Genomic DNA, 15,859 nt, shown 5'->3' on the forward strand with positions numbered 1-15,859 from the left:
AAATAGCTCTTACTATTCTGAGACACATTCCATCAATGCCGAATTTATTGAGAGTTTTTAGCATGAAGGGCTGTTGAATTTTGTCAAAGGCCTTTTCTCCATCTATTGAGATAATCATGTAGTTTTTGTCTTTGGTTCTGTTTATATGCTGGATTACATTTATTGATTTGCATATGTCAAACCAGCCTTGCATCCCAGGGATGAAGCCCACTTGATCATGGTGGATAAGCTTTTTGATGTGCTGCTGGATTTGGTTTGCCAGTATTTTATTGAGGATTTTTGCATCGATGTTCATCAGGGATATTGGTCTAAAATTCTCTTTTTTTGTTGTGTCTCTGCCAGGCTTTGGTATCAGGATGATGTTGGCCTCATAAAATGAGTTAGGGAGGATTCCCTCTTTTTCTGTTGATTAGAATAGCTTCAGAAGGAATGGTACCAGCTCCTCCTTGTACCTCTGGTGGAATTCGGCTGTGAATCCATCTGGTCCTGGACATTTTTTGTTTGGTAGGCTCTTAGTTATTGCCTCAATTTCAGAGCCTGTTATTGGTCTATTCAGGGATTCAACTTCTTCCTGGTTTAGTCTTGGGACAGTGTAAGTGTCCAGGAAATTATCCATTTCTTCTAGGTTTTCTAGTTTATTTGCGTGGAGGTGTTTATAGTATTCTCTGATGGTAGTTTGTATTTCTGTGGGGTCGGTGGTGATACCCCCTTTATCATTTTTTATTGCATCTATTTGATTCTTCTCTCTTTTCTTCTTTATTAGTCTTGCTAGCAGTCTATCAATTTTGTTGATCTTTTCAAAAAACCAACTCCTGGATTCATTGATTTTTTTGGAGGGTTTTTTTGTGTCTCTATCTCCTTCAGTTCTGCTCTGATCTTAGTTGTTTCTTGCCTTCTGCTAGCTTTTGAATGTGGTTGCTCTTGCTTCTCTAGTTCTTTTAATTGTGATGTTAGGGTGTCAATTTTAGATCTTTCCTGCTTTCTCTTGTGGGCAGTTAGTGCTATAAATTTCCCTCTACACACTGCTTTAAATGTGTCCCAGAGATTCTGATATGTTGTATCTTTGTTCTCATTGGTTTCAAAGAACATCTTTATTTCTGCCTTCATTTCGTTATGTACCCAGTAGTCATTCAGGAGCAGGTTGTTCAGTTTCCATGTAGTTGTGTGGTTTTGAGTGAGTTTCCTAATCCTGAGTTCTAGTTTGATTGCACTGTGGTCTGAGAGACAGTTTGTTATAATTTCTGTTCTTGTACATTTGCTGAGGAGTGCTTTATTTCCAACTATGTGGTCAATTTTGGAATAAGTGTGATGTTCTGAGAAGAATGTATATTCTGTTGATTTGGGGTGGAGAGTTCTGTAGATGTCTATTAGGTCCGCTTGGTGCAGAGTTGAGTTCAATTCCTGGATATCCTTGTTAACTTTCTGTCTCGATCTGTCTAATGTTGACAATGGGGTGTTAAAGTCTCCCATTATTACTGTGTGGGAGTCTAAGTCTCTTTGTAAGTCTCTAAGGACTTGCTTTATGAATCTGGGTGCTCCTGTATTGGGTGCATATATATTTAGGAAAGTTAGCTCTTCTTGTTGAATTGATCCCTTTACCATTATGTAATGGCCTTCTTTGTCTCTTTTGATTGTTGTTGGTTTAAAGTCTGTTTTATCAGAGACTAGGATTGCAACCCCTGCTTTTTTTGGTTTTCCATTTGCTTGGTAGATCTTCCTCCATCCCTTTATTTTGAGCCTATGTGTGTCTCTGCATGTGAGATGGGTCTCCTGAATATAGCAAACTGATGGGTCTTGACTCTTTATCCAATTTGCCAGTCTGTGTCTTTTCATTGGAGCATTTAGCCCACTTACATTTAAGGTTAATATTATTACGTGTGAATTTGATCCTGTCATTATGATGTTAGCTGGTTATTTTGCTCGTTAGTTGATCAGTTTCTTCCTAGCATCAATGATCTTTACATTTTGGCATGTTTTTGCAGTGGTTGGTACCTGTTGTTCCTTTCCATGTTTACTGCTTCCTTCAGGAGCTCTTGTGAGGCAGGCCTGGTGGTGACAAAATCTCTAAGCATTTGCTTGTCTGTAAAGGATTGTATTTCTCCTTCACTTATGAAACTTAGTTTGGCTGGATATGATATTCTGGGTGAAAATTCTTTTCTTTAAGAATATTGAATATCGGCCCCCACTCTCTTCTGGCTTGTAGAGTTTCTGCTGAGAGATCCACTGTTAGTCTGATTGGTTTCCCTTTGTGGGTAACCCGACCTTTCTCTCTGGCTGCTCTTAACTTTTTTTCCTTCATTTCAGCATTGGTGAATCTGGCAATTATGTGTCTTGGAGTTGCTCTTCTCGAGGAGTATCTTTGTGGTGTTCTCTGTATTTCCTGAAGTTGAATGTTGGCCTGCCTTGCTAGGTTGGGGAAGTTCTGGATAATATCCTGCAGAGTGTTTTCCAACTTGGTTCCATTCTCCCTGTCATTTTCAGGTACAGCAATCAGATGTAGATTTGGTCTTTTCACGTAGTCACATGTTTCTTGAAGGCTTTGTTCGTTTCTTTTTACTTTTTTTTCTACACTTCTCTTCTCACTTCATTTCATTCATTTGATCTTCAATCACTGATACCCTTTCTTCCAGTTGATTGAATCGGTTACTGAAGCTTGTGCATTTGTCACATAGTTCTCATGCCATGGTTTTCAACTCTATCAGGTCATTTAAGGACTTCTCTGCATTGGTTATTCTAGTTAGCCATTTGTCTAATCTTTTTTCAAGGTTTTTAGCTTCTTTGCGATGGGTTCGAACTTCCTCCTTTAGCTCAGAGAAGTTTGATCTTCTGAAGCCTTCTTCTCTCAACTTGTCAAAGTCATTCTCCATCCAGCTTTGTTCCATTGCTGGCAAGGAGCTGCATTCCTTTGGAGGGGGAGAGGCGCTCTGATTTTTAGAATTTTCATCGTTTCTGCTCTGTTTTTTCCCCAACTTTGTGGTTTTATCTACCTTTGGTCTTTGATGATGGTGACATACAGATCGGGTTTTGGTGTGGATGTCCTTTCTGTTTGTTTTGCTTCTAACTGTCAGGACCCTCAGCTGCAGGTCCGTTGGAGTTTGCTGGAGGTCCACTCCAGACCCTGTTTGCCTGGATGTCAGCTGCGGAGCCTGCAGAAGAGTGAATATTGCTGAACAGCAAATGTTGCTGCCTGATTGTTCCTCTGGAAGCTTTGTCTCAGAGGGGTTCCCGGCCGTGTGAGGTGTCAGTCTGCCCCTACTTGGGGGTGCCTCCCAGTTAGGCTACTCAGGTCAGGGACCCACTTGTGGAGGCAGTCTGTCCGTTCTCAGATCTCAGACTCCGTGCTGGGAGAACCACTACTCTCTTCAAAGCTGTCAGACAGGGACATTTAAGTCTGCAGAGGTTTCTGCTGCCTTTTGTTTGGCTATGCCCTGTCCCCAGAGGTGGAGTCTACAGAGGCAGGCAGGCTTCCTTGAGCTGCAGTAGGCTCCACCCAGTTCCACCTTCCCAGCTGCTTTGTTTACCTACTCAAGCTTCAGCAATGGCGGGCTCCCCTCCCCCAGCCTCACTGCCACCTTGCAGTTAGATCTCAGACTGCTGTGCTAGCAATGAGGGAGGCCCTGTGGGTGTGGGACCCTCTGAGCCAGGTGCAGGATATAATCTCTTGGTATGCCATTTGCTAACACCCTTGGAAAAGCGCAATATTAGGGTGGGAGTGACCCAATTTTCCAGGTGCTGTGTGTCACGGTTTCCCTTGACTAGGAAAGGGAATTCCCTTCCGCCTTGCACTTCCCGGGTGAGGCAATGTCTTGCCCTGCTTTGGCTCTCACTTGGTGGGCTGCACCTACTGTCCTGTACCCCCTGTCTGACATGCCCCAGTGAGATGAACCCGGTACCTCAGTTGGAAATGCAGAAATCACCTGTCTTCTGTGTATCTGACATATTTTTTGAGGAAAAACTTAAGGCTAAAAATCAACTTATTTCACTAAAAGTGATGCTTGTTTTAAATAGTGATTTAGATAAATAAATGAGCATTTCTTGTTGCCCCAAAATATGTTGAAAAATAGTTACATGGTGGGGATCATTGTCTTTTTCCTGTTTTTAATGGACATATCTATATTTTGCTGTTTGGAAGAAGTTTGTTCTTGGTTCCTGATAAATATGTTTTCTCAAATTAAAGGCATAATTTTCTATTCATTACTTATGAATCATTTTATCATGAGTTTGTGTTTAATTTTAGCAGATGAATCTATTAAGATGATTATATGGCTTTTACTTTTTTAATTATGTAAATTGTTTTCTGATGTTGAATTATCCTTGAATTCTTTGTGTACCATGTACATTCCTTTAAAATCCACTTTAATGTTCAATTTGCTAATGTTTGAGTTATATTCATAAATGAAAGTGGTCAACAGTTTTCTCTGAGGGGAAGGAGTTGTCCTGATATGAAACTCTGATTTTCATGTCAGAGTTAGGTTAGTCTCTCAGACATAGATTTGGATTTTTTTCCTTAGCTTTGGAATGAGTTAAATAGAATACACATGAATTTTTTTTCCTAGAAGATATGATAACCCTAATCCGAAGAACTATCTGATCATAGTGGTCTTTGTAGGGGAAAGAAAGAATCTTGAGAATTTTTCATTTTTTTCCATGGTCTATTAAGTTCTTTAACCCTACTTGGTAATATTTAATAATTTTTGTTTTCTTTTTTATATTTTATTTTATAATTGATACATAACATTTATATTCATGGGGTACACAATGATGTTTGGATACATATGTATGCTGATCATATCAGGGTAATTAGCATATCCATTATCTCCAACATTTATCAATTCTTTGTGTTAGGAATATCCAATGTCCTCCTCTAGCTATTTGAAACTGTAAAATATATTATTGTTAGCTACATTAGGTCTACAGTGCTACAGAACATTAGAACCCAGTCCTCTTATCTAGCTGTTGTGTATATATCCTCTAACAAATCTCTCCCTATACCTCCCTTCTCCCTTCCCAGCCTCTGGAGTCCTCTGGTCTACTTTTTATTTCTACAAGATCAACTTTTTTAAGCTTTTGCATATGAGTGAGGACATGCAGTGTTTAACTTTCTTTTTCTGACTTGTTTCGCTTAACATAATGTCCTCCAGTTCCATCCATGTTACCATGAATGACAAGATCTCATTTTTATGGTTGAATAATATTCCATCATTTATATATGCCATATTTTCTTTATCCTTTCATCTGTTGTTGGGCACATAGATTAATTCTATGTCTTGGCTATTGTGAATAGTGCTGCAATAAACATGGGAGGGCAGATGTCTCTACAGTATACTAATTTCCTTTCATCTGGATATGTACCCAGTAGTGAGATTAATGGATCTTATGGTAGTTTTATTAGTAGTTATTTGAGGAACTTCCATACTGTTCTCCATAGTGGCTGTACTAGTTTAACATTCCTACCAACTGTGTAAAATTGTTCCTTTTTCTTCACATCCTCACCAACATTTGTTATTTTTTGTCTTTTTGATATTAGCCATCCCAACTGGGATGAGATGATACCTCACAGTAGTTTTGTTTTGCATTTTCCTGATGATTGGTGATGTTGAACTTTTTTTTTTTCCAAATATTTCTTGGCCATTTGTATTTCTTCTTTTGAAAAATGTCTGTTAAGATCATTTTCCCTCTTTTTTAAAAATTATACTTTAAGTTCTGGGTTACATGTGTAGAACATGTAGTTTTGTTACATAGTCATACGTGTGTCATGGTGGTTTGCTCCGCCCATCAACTCGTCACCTACATTAGGTATTTCTCCTAATGTTATCCTTCCCCTAGCTCCCCACCCCCCACAGGCCCCAGCATGTGATGTTCCCCTCCCTGTGTCCATGTGATCTCATTGTTCAACTGTCACTTATGAGTGAGAACATGCAGTGTTTGGTTTTCTGATATTGTGATAGTTTGCTGAGAATGATGGTTTCCAGCTTCATCCATGTCCCTGCAAAGGACATGAACTCATCCCTTTTTTATGGCTGCATAGTATTCCATGGTATATATGTGCCACATTTTCTTAATCCAGTCTATCATTGATGGGCATTCGGGTTGGTTCCAAATATTTCCTGTTGTGAATAGTGCAGCAATAAGCATACGTGTGCGTATGTCTTTGTCATAGAATGATTTATAATCCTTTGGGTATATGCCCAGTAACGGGATTGCTGGGTCAAATGGTATTTCTAGTTCTAGATCCTTGAGGAATCCCCAAACTGTTTTCCACAATGGTTGAACTAATTTACACTCCCACCAACAGTGTAAAAGTGTTCCTATTTTTCCACAACCTCTCCAGCATCTGTTGTTTCTTGACTTTTTAATGATCGCCATTCTAACTGGTGTGAGATGGCATCTCAATGTGGTTTGGATTTGCATTTCTCTAATGACCAGTGACGGTGAGCATTTTTTCATATGTCTGTTGGCTGCATAAATGTCTTCTTTTGAGAAGTATCTGATCATATCCTTTGCCCATTTTTTGATGGGGTTGTTTGCTTTTTTCTTGAAAATTTGTTTAAGCTGTTTGTAGATTCTGGATATTAGCCCTTTGTCAGATGGATAGATTGCAAAAATTTTCTCCCATTCTGTAGGTTGCCTATTCACTCTGATGATAGTTTCTTTTGCTGTGCAGAAGCTCTTTAGTTTAATTAGATCCCACTTGTCAATTGTGGCTTTTTATTGCCATTGCTTTTGGTGTTTTAGACATGAAATCTTTGCCCATGCCTGTGTCCTGAATGGGATTGCCCAGGTTTTCTCCTAGGATTTTTATGGTCCTAGGACTTAACGTTTAAGTCTTTGATCCATCTTGAGTTGATTTTTTGTATAAGGTGTAAAGAAGGGGTCCAGTTTCAGTTTTCTGCATGTGGCTAGCCAGTTTTCCCAACACCATTTATTAAATAGGGAATCTTTTCCCCATTGCTTGTTTCTGTCAGGTTTGTCAAAGATCAGATCAGATGGTGGTAGATGTGTAGTGTTATTTCTGAGACCTCTGTTCTGTTTCATTGGTCCATATATCTGTTTCAGTACTGGTACTATGCTGTTTTGGTTGCTGTAGCCTTGTAGTATAGTTTGAAGTCAGGTAGTGTGATGCCTCCAGCTTTGTTGTTCTTGACCAGGATTGTCTTGGCTATGTGGTCTCTTTTTTGGTTTCATGTGAAGTTTAAAGTCGTTTTTTCCAAATCTGTGAAGAAAGTCATTGGTAGTTTGATGGGGAGGGGATAGCATTGAATCTATAAATTACTTTGGGCAGTAAGGCCATTTTCACAATGTTGATTCTTCCTATCCATGAGCATGGAATGTTTTTCCATTTGTGTCTTCTCTTATTTCCTTGAGCAGTGGTTTGTAATTCTCCTTGAAGAAGTCCTTCACATCCCTTGTAAGTTGGATTCCTAGGTATTTTATTCTCTTTGTAGCAATTGTGAATGGGAGTTCACTCATGAGTTGTCTCTGTTTGTCTGTTATTGGTGTATAAGAATGCTTGTGATTTTTGCACATTCATTTTGTATCCTGAGACTTTGCTGAATTTGCTTATCAGCAAAAGGAGATTTTGGGCTGAGATGATGGGGTTTTCTTAATATATAATCATGTCATCTGCCAACAGAGACAATTTGACTTCCTGTCTTCCAGTTTGAATACCCTTTATTTTTTTCTCTTGCCTGATTGTCCTGGCCAGAACTTCGAATACTGTGTTGAATAGGAGTGGTAAAAGAGGGCATCCTTGTCTTGTGGCAGTTTTCGAAGGGAATGCTTCCAGTTTTTGCCCATTCAGTATGATATTGGCTGTGGGTTTGTCATAAATAGCTCTTATTATGTTGACATACATTCCATCAATACCTAGTTTATTGAGAGTTTTTAGCATGAAGGCCTGTTGAATTTTGTTGGAGGTCTTTTCTGCATCTATTGAGATAATCATGTGATTTTTGTCATTGGTTCTGTTTGTGATGGATTGTGTTTATTGATTTGCATATGTTGAACCAGTCTTGTGTCGCAGGGATGAAGCCAACTTGATTGTGGTGGATAAGCTTTTTGATGTGCTGCTGGATTTGGTTTGCCAGTATTTTATTGAAGATTTTTGCATCGATGTTCATCAGGGATATTGGTCTAAAATTCTCTTTTTTTGTTGTATCTCTGCCAGGCTTTGGTATCAGGATGATGCTGGCCTCATCAAATGAGTTAGGGAGGATTCCCTCTTTTTCAATTGATCTGAATAATTTCAGAAGGAATGGTACCAGCTCCTCCTTGTACCTCTGGCAGAATTCAGGTGTGAATCTGTCTGGTCCTGGTCTTGTTTTGTTTGGTAGGCTATTAATTATTGCCTCAATTTCAGAGCCTGTTATTGATCTATTCACAGATTCAACTTCTTCCTGCTTAATCTTGGGAGGGTGTATGTGTCCAGGAATTTATCCATTTCTTCTAGGTTTTCTAGTTTATTTGCATAGAGGTGTTTATAGTATTCTCTGATGGTAGTTTGTATTTCTGTGGGATTGGGGTGGCGATAGCACCTTTATCATTTTTTATTGTGTGTATTTGATTCTTCTCTTTCCTTTTTTATTGGTATTGCTAGTGGTCTATCAATTTTGTTGATCTTTTCAAAAAACCACCTCCTGGATTCATTGATTTTTTGAAGGGTTTTTTGTGTCTCTATCTCCTTCGGTTCTGCTCTGATCTTAGTTATTTCTTGCCTTCTGCTAGCTTTTGAATTTATTTGCTCTTGCTTCTCTAGTTCTTTTCATTGTGATGTTACAGTGTCTATTTTAGATCTCTCCTGCTTTCTCTTGGCCCTCTACACACTGCTTTAAATGTGTCACAGAGATTCTGGTACATTGTGTATTTGTTCTCATTGGTTTCAAAGAATATATTTTTTTCTGCCTTCATTTCATTATTTACCCAGTCGTCATTCAGAAGCAGGTTGTTCGGTTTCCACGTAGTTGTGTGGTTTTGAGTGAGAATCCTGAGTTTTAATTTGATTGCACTCTGGTCTGAAAGACAGTTGTGATTTCTGTTCTTTTACATTTGCTGAGGAGTATTTTACTTCCAATTATGTGGTCAACTTTAGAATAAGTGTGATGTGGTGCTGAGAAGAATGTATATTCTGTTGATTTGGGGTGGAGAGTTCTGTAGATGTCTGTTAGGTCTGCTTGCTCCAGAGCTGAGTTCAAGTCCTAGATATCCTCTTAATTTTCTGTCTCGTTAATCTGTCTAATATTGATAGTGGGGTATTATAGTCTCCCATTATTATTGTTTGGGAGTCTAAGTCTCTTTGTCAGTCTGTAAGAATTTGCTTTATGAATCTCGGTGCTCCTGTATTGGGTGCATATATATTTAGGATAGTTAGCTCTTCTTGTTGAATTGATCCCTTTACCATTATGTAATGGCCTTCTTTGTCTCTTTTGGTCTTTGTTGGTTTAAAGTCTGTTCTATCAGAGACCAGGATTGCAACCCCTGTTTTTTTGTGCTTTCCATTTGCTTGGTAGATCTTCCTTCATCCCTTTATTTTGAGCCTATGTGTGTCCTTGCACATGAGATGGATCTGAATACAGCACACTGGTGGGTCTTGACTCTTTATCCAATGTGCCAGTCTGAGTCTTTTAATTGGAGCATTTAGCCCATTTACATTTAAGGTTAATATTTTTATGTGTGAATTTGATCCTGTCATTATGATGATAGCTGGTTATTTTTCCAATTAATTGATGCAGTTTCTTCATGGCATTGATGGTCTTTAAATGTGGCAGGTTTTTGTAGTGGCTGGTATTGGTTGTTCCATGTTTAGTACTTCCTTCAGGAGCTCTTGTAAAGCAGGCCTGGTGGTGACAAAATCTCTAAGCATTTGCTTGTCTGTAAAGGATTTTATTTCTCCTTCACTTATGAGGCTTAGTTTGACTGGATATGAAATTCTGGGTTGAAAATCTTTAAGAATATTGAATATTGGCCCCCACTCTCTTCTGGCTTGTAGGGTTTCTGCTGAGAGATCTGCTGTTAGTCTGATGGGCTTCCCGTTGTGGGTAACCCGATCTTTCTCTCTGGCTGCCCTTAACATTGTTTTCCTTCATTTCAACCTTGGTGAATCTGACAAGTGTCTTGGGGTTGCTCTTCTTGAGGACTATCTTTGTGGTGTTCTCTATATTTCCTGAATTTGAATGTTGGCCTGCCTTGCTAGGTTGGGGAAGTTCTCCTGGATAATATCCTGAAGAGTGTTTTCTAACTTGGTTCCATTCTCCCAGTCCCCTTCAGGTACACCAATCAAATGTAGATTTGATCTTTTCACATAGTCCCATATTTCTTGGAGGCTTTGTTCATTTCTTTTCACTCTTTATTCTCTAATCTTGTCTTCTCGCTTCATTTCATTAATTTGATCTTCAATCACTGATATGCTTTCTTCCACTTGATCAAATCGGCTTTTGAACTTTGTGTATGCTTCATGAAGTTCTTGTACTGTAGTTTTCAGCTCCATCACATCATTTAAGGTCTTCTCTACACTGTTTATTCTAGTTAGCCATTTGTTTAACATTTTTTCAAGGTTTTTAGCTTCCTTGTGATGGGTTAGAACATGCTCCTTTAGCTCAGAGAAGTTTGTTATTACCGACTTTCTGAAGCCTACTTCTGTCAACTTGTCAAAGTCATTCTCTGTCCAGTTTTGTTCCTTTGTTGGCGAGGAGAAGAGGTATTCTGGTTTTTGGAATTTTCAGCTTTTCTGCTCTGGTTTCTCCCTATCTTTGTGGTTTTACCTACCTTTGGTCTTTGATGTTGGTGACCTACAGTTGGGGTTTTGGTGTGGATGTCCTTTTTGTTGATATTGATGCTATTCTTTTCTGTTTGTTAGTTTTCCTTCTATCAGGCCCCCTCAGCTGCAGGTCTGTTGGAGTTTGCTGGAGGTTCACTCCAGTCCCTGTTTGCCTGGGTATCAGCAGTGAAGGCTGCAGAACAGCAAATGTTGCTGCCCGATCCTTCCCCTGGAAGCTTCATCCCAGAGGGGCATCTGCCTGTATGAGGTGTCTGTTGGCCCCTACTGGGAGGTGTGTCCCAGTCAGGCTACACAGGGGTCAAGGACCCACTTGAGGAGGCAGTCTGTTTGTTATAAAAGCTCGAACACCATGCTGGGAGAACCACTGCTCTCTTCAGAGCTGTCAGGCCCAGGATATTTAAATCTGGAGAAGCTGTCTGCTGGTTTTTGTTCAGATATGCCCTGCCCCCAGAGGTGGAATCTAGAGAGGCAGTAGGCCTTGCTGAGCTGTGGTGGGCTCTGCCCAGTTCGAGCTTTTCTGCAGCTTTGTTTACACTGTGAGCATAGAACCACCTACTCAAGCCTCAGCAATGGTGGACGCCCCTCCCCCTGCCAAGCTCCTGTGTCCCAGGTCGATCTCAGGCTGCTGCACTAGCTGCGAGCAAGGCTCCATGGGCATGGGACCCACCGAGACAGGCACGGGAGGGGATCTCCTGTTCTGCTGGTTGCGAAGACCATGGGAAAAGCGCAGTATTTGGGCAGGAGTGTACCACTCCTCCAGGTACAGTTACGGCATCCCTTGGCTATGAGAGGGAAATCCCCCGACCCCTTGCACTTCCTGGTGAGGCAACACCCTGCCCTGCTTGGGCTCACCCTCCGTGGGCTGTACCCACTGTCCAGCCAGTCCCAGTGAGATGAACCAGGTACCTCAGTTGGAAATGCAGAAATCACCTGTCTTCTGCATCGATTTCACTGGGAGCTGTAGACCAGAGCTGTTCCTATTTGGCCATCTTGGAGGCGACTGCACCCATTTTCCCACTTTTAATCAGATTGTTTCTTTTGCCATTGAGATGTTTGAGTTCTTTGTATATTATAGATATTAATTCCCTGTTGAACGGATAGTTTGCAAATATTTTCTCCAGTTCTGTATGTTTTCCTTTCACTCTGACGATTGTTTCCTTTGATGTGCAGCAGCTTTTTAGTCTGATATAATTTATTTATTTTTGATTTTGCTGCCCGTGCTTTTGAGGTCTTATTCACAATATCTTTTCCCAGACCAATATCCCGGAGCATCTCTTCCATGTTTTTCACAGTTTTATCGTTTTGGGTCTTACATTTAAGTCTTCACTGCATTTGGAGTTGATTTTTGTATAAGGTGAGAGGTGGAGGCCTAGTTTTATTCTTCTGCATAAGGATATCCAGTTGTCCCAGCACCATTTATTGAAGAGATTATCCTTTCCCCAATGAATATTCTTGGTGCCTTGTTGAAAATGAGTTGGTTGTAGATAGATGGATTCATTTCAGGGTTCTCTATTTTGTTTCATGGGTCTGTGTGTCTATTTTTATGACAGCACCATGTTGTTTTTGATTGATATAGCTTTGTAGTATGTTTGGAAATATGGTGGTGTATGCCTCCAACTTTGTTCTTTTTTCCCAGAATTGCTTTGGCTATTTGAGGTCTTTTGTGGTTCCATGTAAGTTTTAGAATTTTTTTCTATTTCTGTGAAGAATGTCATTAATTATGAAAAATTAATAGGAATTACATTATATGTGTAGATTGCTTTGGGCAGTATGGTCATATTAACAATATTACTTCGGATCTGTGAGCATGAATGTCTATTTGTGTTCTCTTCAATTTCTTTAATCAGTGTTTTGTAGTTTTCCCTATAGAGGTATTCTTGCAGCTATTGTAAATAGGATTGGCTTCTTGATTTCTTTTTCAGCTAGTTCATTGGTCATATAGAGAAATGCTGCTGCTTTTTGTATGTTGATTTTGTATCCTGCAACTTTACTGAATTTATCAGTTCTAAGAGTTTTTGGGTAAGTCTTTAGGTTGTTTTTTTTTTTTTTTTTTTTTTTTTCTTATAATTTTTTTTTTTTTTTAAAAAAAAAAGTTTTTGGGTTAGTTTTTTGGTTTTTTTTTTTTTTTTTTTTTTTTTTTTACATATAAGATTATATCATCTGCAAACAGAGACAGTTTGGCTTCCTCTTTTCCAATTTGGATGCCCTTTATTTATATCTCTTGCCTAATTGCTCTGGTTAGGACTTCCAGTATTACAATGGAGCTATTGGCACATAATTGTATTATTCTCTTGCATGTTTCTTAATGCCTTGGGCAAAGCATAATTTGAAAATGCTTATCTTCTATCAGCTATTGTATCAAAAAATATCTGGATTTAGAGAGACTGATATTCTGTCCTAGGTGTGAGAAAAATTGGGTCTGAGTTTCTCAAGTGTCCTCTACTTTCAGAAATCCTTGCTCTAAACACATTTATAATTGGCAGTTACCTGGATAGCATGCATTGAAGAAAACCAAAAGCTTTTTTGCCCCAAGTTCTTTGTCTTGTCTTGATCACAATAAGTAGGAATACTACCACTTCTTTAGATTAATACTTTGGAGACCCTGGGTAAAGTACAAATATGCAGTATGGGAGAGGTGTCACATTTTCCATTTTAACTTATTATAATTTTGTTCAGCCCTAACCAACCCATGAACACTTCTAGTTGGATGTATAACCATAGGTTTCAAACAAAAATGGGCTTACATACTTGTTCTTGAGAGATTTCTCAATGCTTGTTTTATTCCATACTTTAGATTTTATTCTATGCCAGACAACCTACACCTAATTCCTCCTTCATATTTGCTTTCCTTTTGATTTATGGTGTTTCATCGTGGATTGTAACCTTTGATTAAATAAGGCTGAATCCCCAACTAAGGGCAGACTTGAGGATGCATTGATATCTACTGACCACAAATGAGCAGGTAAGCAATTAATTAGCAAGTAATAATGGCACAATCAGCATGCCTTCCAACAGCTTGGAAATTTAGTTGTTCCTTACTCTTGAAATTTGTATTGACTAAGATGCAACTCCCTGGATTCTTGGCATCCATCTACCTCCCTATTATAAATCTAGAGGATGATTAGGACTACTTAACAGTAAACCTAATAAAACTAATAAGTTCATTTTTCCTAATTCTATAAATTGGCCTCTAGAGACACCACTACATAGGGTATTTAGCTTAGAGGTAGCAGTCTGAAATTTAACTCACCATGTTTAACTCTCTTCCTGCATTGTCTCCATTGGCTCTAAGATTGAGCATAATAAATATTGATCCCTTTAGCTTACAGGGATTTTTTTGTGGTGTAATGAGCTGCTTGTGTAAAGCTCCTTAGAGAATGCTACTGCTAAGATACAGCACTTCTAAATGCATGGAAAAAGAAATCAATAATGGCCTTATCAAATAAGATTAGTACAGAGTCACACATACTACCTCTTAGTATCCTGAAGAAAATCACACTTTTTTTCCTGTTTACATCAAGGAAGCATTAAAGACTTGGTTCCCCTCTTCCCATTAGTCCTAATAAGATAGTTGCAAGGAAATCACAATGTAGAAAGGCCTGGATAGACTAAAGCCATGGACTGATTACATCTCTGCTGTGCATGCTAATGCCTCACCCAGGATGGTTCCACATGGGGAAATGAAAGGGTTGCATTTATTCCATCCACACCCCCCTATAGCTCTGGTTAATGCTGAATTGTGCTGCCCAGCTTCAGTTGTCAGTTCCTAGAGGGAAAGAAGGCTGCCAGTTAGCTTATTTGATATCAGAGTCAAATTGACTACCTTAGTTATATGCGCTATATTTTGATGTTCCCTTTGAAACATTTCAGAAAGTCTTCACGTTTGTTTCTATTTCACAAAATTTAAAAGCTCACACATCTAATATATTAGCGTTGGTGTATATTTTAGAACAACAACAAAAAAAAGATGTTTGTGTTCAGAAGGGGTTAGCAAATAAATGCAATTCTTTCTAACTTTTGCCTCACAAATTAAAGCCTTGCTTTGTAACATATCCTAGGTCAATGTTTCCCTAACTTGAAAGCGCACACAAATCCTAAGGGGATCGTGTTAAAATGCAGTCCGATTGAGTAGTACTATGTGGGACCTGAGGTTCTGCATTTCTACAACACTCCCAAAGTAATGTCCACAGACCTCAACATGAGGAGGAGGGCTGTGTTGTCACACCGAAACGCTAACTATTCCTTTTTTTTTTTTTTTTTTTTGAGATGGAGTCTCGCTCTGTCGCCCGGGCTGGAGTCCAGTGGCGCAATCTCAGTGCGCGGCACCATGCCTGGCTAATTTTTTTGTATTTTTAGTAGAGACGGGGTTTCACCGTGTTAGCCAGGAATGCTAACTATTCTTTAAATGTCTTAGAATATTTTAAAAGGGAGAGAAATAAGTGCGAAAAAGAAAGCAACAATACAATAAAGGGAATATGTGAAGGTCTGGATTTTCAGACAACATCTAAGTGGTGGTGGTAAACAACAAATAGTTTACTACTACCAGGACAAACATTCCAAGTTGACGGTAAGGTGATGTTATGGGCCTGCATGTCCGAACATTTAAACTTTGTACAAGAGAATAAAACTAGTGGGAATAGCTGTAAAAGTTCTAAACATAGCTTCCATTCCTGTTCCCAGATGAGGAACTCTCTCATTGTTCCTCAGGTAATGAGGGAAAAAACCTCCTAAAGTGTGATCTAAATGGCCTTCAAGAGGCATTAGTGTGTAAGGACTGAAAAAAAAAAAAAATCCTTTACTTCAAGGTTATTGCAGGGAGGAGCATTTCATATTAGCAGAAATGGGAATAGCAAATGGTGAGGCAGAATTTTGCTGCTTAAGTGGGTCGATAGATGGACTATTCAAGTCTGTTCATAGTCATCCAAATGTTCTAAGGCATGAGGGTGCATCAGTGTTAGGTTGACTTGAATATTAGAATGAGGTATCAAGAGAAATCTTCCCTGATCTGTTTCCTTGAGGTGAGGAAAGGACTCTTGGATGAATGTAAAAGGAAAAATTGGCATCTCTTCATCTTTGAGTAAAAAT

Source organism: Theropithecus gelada, chromosome X, assembly GCF_003255815.1.
Source record: "Theropithecus gelada isolate Dixy chromosome X, Tgel_1.0, whole genome shotgun sequence".
NCBI classification, from domain to species: domain Eukaryota; kingdom Metazoa; phylum Chordata; class Mammalia; order Primates; family Cercopithecidae; genus Theropithecus; species Theropithecus gelada.